The following is a 9,482-nucleotide window of genomic DNA, read 5'->3' as shown; positions in this document are numbered from 1 at the left end:
AGTATGATTCCTTAGGGAATACCCTTAATGGGAGGAACTCTCTTAAAAACTTATCATAGACCCTCTACTCTCGCCTATAAATAGACAAGACTTCTATGGGCTAAAAATATACATCTCAATAAAGTTAGATTATGATTTTTCTCTCAATCTCTCTAATCCATCAATCTATATGGCTCTATGAAAAGATAGGAAGAGAGAAGAAAGAATATCTAGTTTTTCTTATATATTGATAACTCAGATTCGACAATGGTGCGCTTGTAAATCAGATAAGGTTTATTCTTCTAAACAATAATAAAAGGTATGCATCATAATATTATTAGATCTAATATATATTTGATTTCGGATTCTGGCATAAAAGTTTTTTTCGCATTACAAATAGCATGATTACAGATTTTATGCTAACAATTGGTATCAAAGCTTAGGTTCTTAAGATCAAATATATTATATCTATTATTTCTGTTTACGATGCATGAATGATTCGTCGGATATTATTGATCTATTTTTTCTATATGATTTGCTCTATCGCTAATTGTGAGCAATGTACTTTTTTTATGTTTGATCGATGAATTTACTGTTTACTATCGGTGTTATTGAGGCGATGATCTCTGTTAATCGTTGTAGACAACCCCACTGAAGGGCCGTGTACCACCTTGTAGCCACGCATCACGGCCGCGTGCGGGCATCAGTCCTCTTATGAGTGGTGGCTACACTACGGGCATCCGACACCGCCTCTGAATGCGGTGCTCGCAGAAGGCGGCAACTGCACCTCTTGTGAAGGTAGCGACCACCCTCACGCATAATGGTGGTGCCCGCATAGGGCACATGCGGAAGGGCGGTAGTCGTAGATGGCGGCAACTACTACCCCCGTGGGCAGCAGCAATGGTCGTGCGTGGGCATAGGCCGCACCCAAGCGATGGCTACGTGTGGGTAGGTCGTGCCCAAGCAGTAGCTACCACGTAGGGGCATAGGTCGCACCTAGGCGACAACCGCGTGTGGGTAGGCCGCACCAAGGAGGCGGCCACACGCGATAGGAACCGCGGTAGCGGCCGCGCGCGAGTAGAGATAGCACCTCATGCGCAAGCAATGATGGCGCAGGCTAGGGTTTTGGCATATTTATAATTTTGCCCTCGAGGTTAGGGATTTTATTAAATTATAGTTTTGCCCTTTATAAATTTCGTAATTTCAATTTATGTCCTATCAATATATTTATAGTTTTACCCTTATGAAATTGAGAATTCTAATTTATATCCTCAATTATGAAATTGATAAATATGATTTATTATAATTGTGATTGAATTTGATCATGATTATATTTTTGGTTATTTGATTAGATTTAATTTTTGATTAAAAAAATATAAATTATAGTTTTCTCATGTGACTTATTGATTATATTTTAACATGTAGTAAATAAAATCAAATTATTGTTCTTAGATATTCATTTGGTTATTCACATGTATATATTTAAAATTATGAAATTATATTTATCTTTCAGCATGATTTATATATTATCATGATTATCATATAAGTTTTTTCTTTTACTCATTAATGTTCAATAATTATTATGGTTGTTATTCTATTATTGAACTACTTCAGCATAAATTAAGATAAATAAATTTATGAATATTATTTGTAATTTATCTTAATAAGTTTTATCTGATCGATAGTTGTCAAAGTAGCTTGGGATGGTAGACTTATGAGATGTGAATTACAATAAATATCTTATCATTTATAGGATATTTTAGATTATATTTTATATTTTTGTATTAGTTCTACGGCCACCAAAGTGACCTGGACTAATAATATATAAAATACATTATAAAATTAGTCCTAAATGATATTAAATAAAATAATATTCATAATGACATAATGAGGATAAAGTTTTATCTAAACGGTAGCTACCAAAGTAGCTTGGGATGATAGGCTTTATAGGATATGAATTACAATAAAATTATTGTCATCCATAGGATATTTTAGATAATATTTTATCTTTTTGTATTAATCCTACAACTACCAAAGTGACTTGGACCAATAATCTATAAGATACACTATGGAATTGATCCTAAATAACATTAAATAAAATAATATTCATAATGACACATATAATTAGGAGATTTAGATAATCCCAAAGGAGAATCTATTTCAAATAGTTATGTGATGGGGTAGGATGATACTATTTTAGATATTCTTGTAGTTTAGGGTTGTATACCTAAAGATAACAATACTATTCCACAAGGATGGTATCAATCCTCCATAAATAATCTTGAGTGAACACTAGATATGTTAATATTTCACCCAAAGGTGAAATATAGATGATATCAATAGTTCATTATATTTTGGAAATATAAAGCATTAATGTTATATTATTACAATGGTACTTCCTTCATTGTATTTTTGTAAATGTCCCTATACCTTTTGAAATAAATGGCTTAAGCATATGCAAGTTGTATTGAGTGAGTGAGACCTTAATCAGATTAATTGAATAGAACACAAACTTAATTACTAAAAGTTCTATGGAACAAATAATTGAGGTGACTGATCAAGAAACGTATGAAAGACTTAATTTTATTATACTTAGACTTAAGTATAGTTTATAACTTGCACATGAGAATATCTAAGGATCAATTTAAATTTTCTAATAAGTCATTAGTTGATACCTTAAAATGATAGTATTTGAGGAATTCAAAATTATATCCTCAATATAAATGATAAAGTTGTAAGCTCAGACTCATAATATTTTGAGTACTATTCAGGAAGTGGGTAACACTAAAATAAGAATGAAGCGTAAGTCACTTGAGTTTATAATTATTATATAAACTCATAAAAGAATATCTTCACAATAAAGTATTACTTCTATACTAAAGAAAGTTATGTGAAGAAGAAGAAAAAAAAAACTATAAGATTTGATTTCAAATGAAAAGGTATAAATATAACCTTTATATGATTCAAATCAAACATTACAAAAATTAATTTTATAATACTTGATAGATTAATTTGATGCTTTAACATATGTTACCAATAATAAATATTCATTAAAATAAAAAAATAAAGGGGGATAAAACCAAAATATTCATCATTATAGGGAATCATATTAAAATGAAAGCGATATTAGTTTATATTTATCGTCTACATCTAAAGATGATTCAATTGATAGATCTTAAGGATCCATGCTATGTTCTTATAATTCTGGGAATTTGAATTCTTTATCTAGAATTGTTAAAATATTATTTTCATTGTAAACTTACTATGATTCAATAAAAATTAACCTTTGAATTATGTATAATAGTCTATATAGAATTAATATGAATCTTAAGTTTACAATGATCCTATAATTAAATATTAAAATGAAATATAGTTTTATAAACTCCTTGAGATTATGCTTATATCTGTGGGTCACTTTATACTTTCATCTCATTAAAGAGAGGCATTTTATCATCATATAAATAACCTATTGAGATATGATTATATATGTCTAATTTATGTAAAGTCTATGACCGTTCACACTCTTAAAGTGTATATGAAGTCGATAGACAATTAGATAGAAAAATCAATGTCATCATATCTGACAAGGGTAATGAATTTTATGGTATTTATGATGAACCTAATTATAATTCTAATTCTTTTGCTAGATTCTTGGAAAAGTAAGGTATATGTGTTTAATATGATTTACTAGATGTGTTACAACAGAATATGACTACTCAAAGATATAATCATACCTTTATAGATATGGTTAGGAGTATGATAAATTATTTTTTTCTACTCAAATCAATATGAGAAGAAGCTCCAAGGATAACTATATATTTCTTGAATTGTATTCCTAGTAACTAAATTACATGACTTCTTTTAAGTTATAAAATGATAGGAAACATAACTTAAGATATTTATATATTTGAGATTGCCCTATAGAGATAAGGATCTTCAACTCACATAAAAGAAAATTAGATTTAATAATTATTTTTGAATTTTTTATTATCTATTCAGAAAAGTTTAAAGGGGTACATATCTTATTGCTCTAATCATATGAGGCCAATTAAATCTAGTAATATAAGATTCCTATAAAATAGCAAATTAGTGGGAGTGAAAATCTCGAAATTCAATTCTGATATAGAGGAAATACAAGTTAATACTCCTTTATTATTCAAGAGATTGTTGTTACTCAAATCATTAAATGATTTGATAAATGTGAACAACAAAATAACATTACTAAACTATCACATTATATTGATATCGCTATTAATAGTCTTGTAGAATAACCATAATTGACAACCTTGAGAATATCTTAAAGGAAAATGAATCCTATCATTTATGGTTATTATGTAGCAAATCTACAAGAATTATATTATGATATAGGAATCAGAATGGATCCCTTATTATTTTCACAGGTTATGAAAAGTAATGATTCTGAAAAATAATAAGATGCAATAAAAGAAGAGTTAAAATTAATAACCAAAATGGTGTCTGATAAATTTATTGAATTATCTAATAATTGTTAAAGAGTCTATTATATAAATGTGGCTCAAAGAACAACATTGAACGATATAATGGTCAAACTTGTGGTTAAAAGTTTTACTCATAAATAATGTACCAATCATAATGAGATATTTAGTTTTTAATGAACTCGTTAAGAATCGTCATGACATTAATGACTTATTATGAGTTTGAGTTATATCATAATGATATGGAAATAATTTTTTTTAAAGATCTAGCTTTATATAGGTTACTCTAAATGATTTACAAAGAAAATAAAAGAAATATAAAATTTGGTATGCAAATTCAGGAATCCATTTATGACCTTAAACAAACTTCAAGATAATAATATACAAAGGTTCTTGATATCATTATTTTCAGATTTAAGAAAAATACTATTGATCAGTATTTATATTAGTGGGAGCAAGTTTATTATATTGGTCTTATATATGGATAGTATTTTGTCTTACCAATAGTGATCTTAGTTTATTATACTAAATTAAAAAATTTATCACTAAGAGTTTTAAGATGGTTGATATGAATGAGACATCTTATATTATTAATATCAAGTAATTCAAGAATAAACTTCAATGATTGTGAAGACTGTCTTAGAAAAGATATATCAACTAAGTCTTGAAAAGATTTAATATACAGCTTTGTTTAGTAAACCATAAAAGCAAAATTTTAGTCAATAGTAAATGCTCTAAAATGACTTGAAAAGAATTAGATAAAAAAGATATTCTTTGTATATATGTAGTTGGAAGTCTATGCTCAAGCCTGTGTCGAAACATATATCAGTTTTATAATTAAAATACTAGGTATATATTGGAGTTACCTATAAGTAAAGACACTAAATGACTGCAAAGAAAGTAATAAGATATTTGGAAGGGACAAAGGATTATATACTCGTATATATGAAATTATATCAGCTTGAAATGATGATATTTTTCAGATGTTGATTATATAAATTACCTCAATAATAAGAAGTCCACCTTACGATTAATATATATCTCAATTAGAGGGGTAATTTATTATTATTAATAATAGAGGTTGATTTTATGATATGTTTTGAGGCCATTGATCAAACTTTTTTATTGCGAAATTTTATCTCAGGATTTGGTGTAGTCAAACTCAATTGCCAACTCTTTAAAGATATTTTATGATATTATAGTAGTTTTCTTTTCTAAGAATGACAAGTAATATTGCATCTCTATGCATTGTAGTATAAAGTACTTGATGGTTAGAGAAGATGAGTCCAAAAACATCTAATGTTAATTAATTACTTGAGTTCCACTATATTAATTATGATCCATTCACTTGATAAGACCCTAAAGTCTTATCGTAGGCTCTGATACTAAATGATAAGACCCTAAAGTCTTATCGTGGGAGAAAGGGGAGAAATGGGGATGATAATGATCTCTTCGAGGGGATCGGCCTCCTTGATCGCTGGCCCTCCTTGATCACTTCGAGGGGATCGGCCTCCTAGGGTTTGTCCAAAGACAGAATAGTATTTTTCATAGATTACTGAAAAGAAGCAATTACATCCCTATTTATAGAGTTCCACCTAGAGTCCATCAGGACTTGAACTCTAATAATAAATAAATATTAAATAAACCTCTACTTGACTCTAACTGAACCAAACCGATTCAATAAACAACTGGACTAAATAGACTCAATAAACATTATTCAAAAGCTCAGAAAAAGGGCCCTAACACTATCATATGTGTGTGACCCTCTCAGCCCAATATCGAACTAGTCATGAGTCATACCTGTTAGAATTCCTTCTAACTTAATGAATTATTATCTCCAAAATAATTCACTCGACTTATCGACTATAGAGGTACTAGGCCACTACGTCATAGTCCTCAGACAATACAGGGGAATCCAATCCATTGGACCTATTTATCCTCAGTTACCGTGTACCTATAATCTACTAGTCATAGGTGCCAAGCAAGCCAATCACGTGAGTGATGACACATGTGACTTGACACGGAATATTTTTTTGCTTATTATATTTTGGTATTTATCACTTTATATTAGTTATTGCATATATGCATGTATATATTGTGATGTCCTTGGATCTATGCAATGGGAATCAGATCATGATGAGATCACGATAATGAGATCGATTCACCTTTAAACACAGATCATAAATAATCCCGGTCATAGGTTACTCGAGAGGGACATCGTGATAACCGGACAGACTGGTATGCTATATACTCGTCCATATGATGGATACAACTAGTCTTATAGCTGCTCATGTGGGGACACTAGGGATACAGTACAGGTGCTCATTGGAGAATGAGTTCACTGATTGATCTGCTTACGAAATGTTGGATGGTTGATGAAGCCTCATTGTTAGACAGTAATTTCGTAGTCCTAGTGGTGTATCTGGTCCTTAGACTTGAGACATCAAGGATATCCTGTATGAGTGCTCCACTCTTTGATACCAGACTTATAGGTTTGGTTGTCCCAGATCTAGTACAGCTGGTCATTGGGAGTGGCAGTCGACCTTACGAGGGCTATTGAGTGTCGATAGAGGATCATCCACTCTTGGCGTCATAAGAGGAATATCCCATGTTTTTTGCTCAGACAAATCCCTGGCCAGGGTCATTCGGGTTGAGAGAGAAAGAATTCTCCGGGAGAATCCGATTAGAGATTGACTCGAGTAGAAACCGTATGGGTTTGATAACACTATGCTCGATATACGGTCTCTGAGATATTAAATGAATGAGGGACTATAGGTACACGGTAACTGAGGATAGATAGGTCCAATGGATTGGATTCTCCTATATCATCTGGGGACTATGGCGTAGTGGCCTAGTACATCCGTAGTCGATGAGTCGAGTGAATTATTACAGAGATAATAATTCACTAAGTTAGAAGGAGTTCTGATAGGCATGACTCACGGCCAGCTCGATATTAGGCCTAGAGGGTCACACACATATGGTAGGCATTGCGATGAGTAGAGGTTCGGATATGAGATATCCGTTGGAGCCCTTATCTTATTGGATATCCAATAAGCCCTTGAATTATTGGATCCCATGGACGAGATCCAATAAGAGCCCATGAGAGATTATTGGATAGAGATCCACTAATCTAAAAGGCTTGGGTAATTGGATGCAGATCCAATACCCACTAGGGGATGATCCATTAGATTTTGACAAGGGGCCTCTATAAATAGGAGGGATCCAGAGCCTCATAGGCTAGAGCCTTTGCTTGCCTCTCCTATTCTCCCCCTCCTCTCCACCTCAGAGCAGGCCTGGAGTTTTGAGGAGCATTATCGCACCCCTACTGTGTGGATCACCGCTAGAGAGGAGGACACTTGACCTCCTTCACCCTCTCCTAAAGATCTGTAAGGAAACAAGGATATACAATCTCCCTAGGTAATATAATCTACTCTATACGCAGTTTTAAGTTTCACATATTTTGCGCACCAATCTTTGCACGACGCCGAACATCTCTTTGGGAATAGGGGATTTTGTTTTCTTGTTCTTCCGCTGCGCATGTGATGTCGCCCTCAGATTTCTCAACAGTGGTATCAGAGCTTGGTTGTTCACGCAAAAGATTGGTTTTGAACTGCGTGTGTTATGTTTTGGAGAAGCTTTTGACGTCAAAATCGTTAACGCAAAAGCGAGAAAGGACAATAACTATTGCTGCCCTTGCTGCCGTCGCAGATGGAAGCATTACCATCTGCATGCAAGCAGGCCACTTGTAGCGGCAGCCGCAAGGTAGGCCGCGTGCGGCCAAGCTAGTGCCCGCGCGCAAGGGCCACGCCTGCGTGTGCTGAACCCATGTGCAGAGGCACTAGTGGCCGCTGCATCTGCGGGCTAAGGCACAATAGGGCAGCGGCACCTACAACCACTGCTCACGTGTGCAAAACCCCCCTGCAGGGGTGGTGGTGCCCGCGGGTGAGTCGCCCGCAGTAGGGGCAGGTGGCGGCGGCGACGGCGGCAGCAACAAGGGAGAGGAAGAGGGGCTTAGGGTTTTGGGCAAAAAGATAATTTTGCCCCTGTGAATTTGAGAAATTTCAGTTTCTCTCTTTTATCCAAATTATAAAAATACCCCTAGGAATTCAAAAATTTCCTACATGTCCCTGATTTTAAAAAATATTAATTAATTAAAAAGTTTAGTTGTGATGTATGATGTATGGACGGATGATGATGATTATTTATACATGTGATGATGATTATTTATACATGATGATGATGATTATTATATATGATGATGATTATTTGTCCTACATGATGATGATGATTATTTATATGATGTATAGACGAATGATCATGGACCGTGTGATGTGTGTACTTGTGATTATTATTATTGGGGTCTGCGAGCCTCCATTATATTTCTCATTTATTGTTGGGCCTGCGTGCCTATGATTAATTTGTAATCATATGAGAAGGCGCAGCAGGAGCATGGATGCGATAGCAGGACCCACGAGACGGACGATTGCGATGCATGGAGATGCATCGAGATGTCGACGAAACCGACAAGGATGAGATGGACGATCACAAGGCATGAAGATGCATCGTTGCGCAAATAGATCTTGATGTGAGTGATCAGGCCTACTAGCTCGAGTCTGATCACATTAGGTTGTGGTCCATGATCATTTGGTGTGATTGCTTATACATATACTAGATATGTATATATATATTTGCATGCGATGTAGATATATATTAAATATGTATCTATGTGACATGTCATATTAGGAGACCAAATTATACAAACATATCTCTCGATAATATTAAATCGATAAACGTAAGACAATTAGATTGACCCACGTGGCCTTCTATCGTTATAGGTAGGAATCGATTCCTGGTGTAGGTTGAGTTGGTTGAGTCCCTCGAGGCTCACCTATATCATGACTCGCTATCTTGCTTACGACATAGAGATGTCACCGGTGACCTGAGGACATGGTATGCTTGATCGAGTCCCTCGAGGGTATATCGTCAAATCAGACTCATCTTGTAACGAAGGTGTTGACTTAACCGAGCATCATGATTGGTCGAGTCCCT

The sequence above is a fragment of the Musa acuminata genome, chromosome BXJ1-10 (assembly GCF_036884655.1).
Source record: "Musa acuminata AAA Group cultivar baxijiao chromosome BXJ1-10, Cavendish_Baxijiao_AAA, whole genome shotgun sequence".
NCBI lineage: Eukaryota > Viridiplantae > Streptophyta > Magnoliopsida > Zingiberales > Musaceae > Musa > Musa acuminata.
This window is presented reverse-complemented; position numbering follows the sequence as displayed.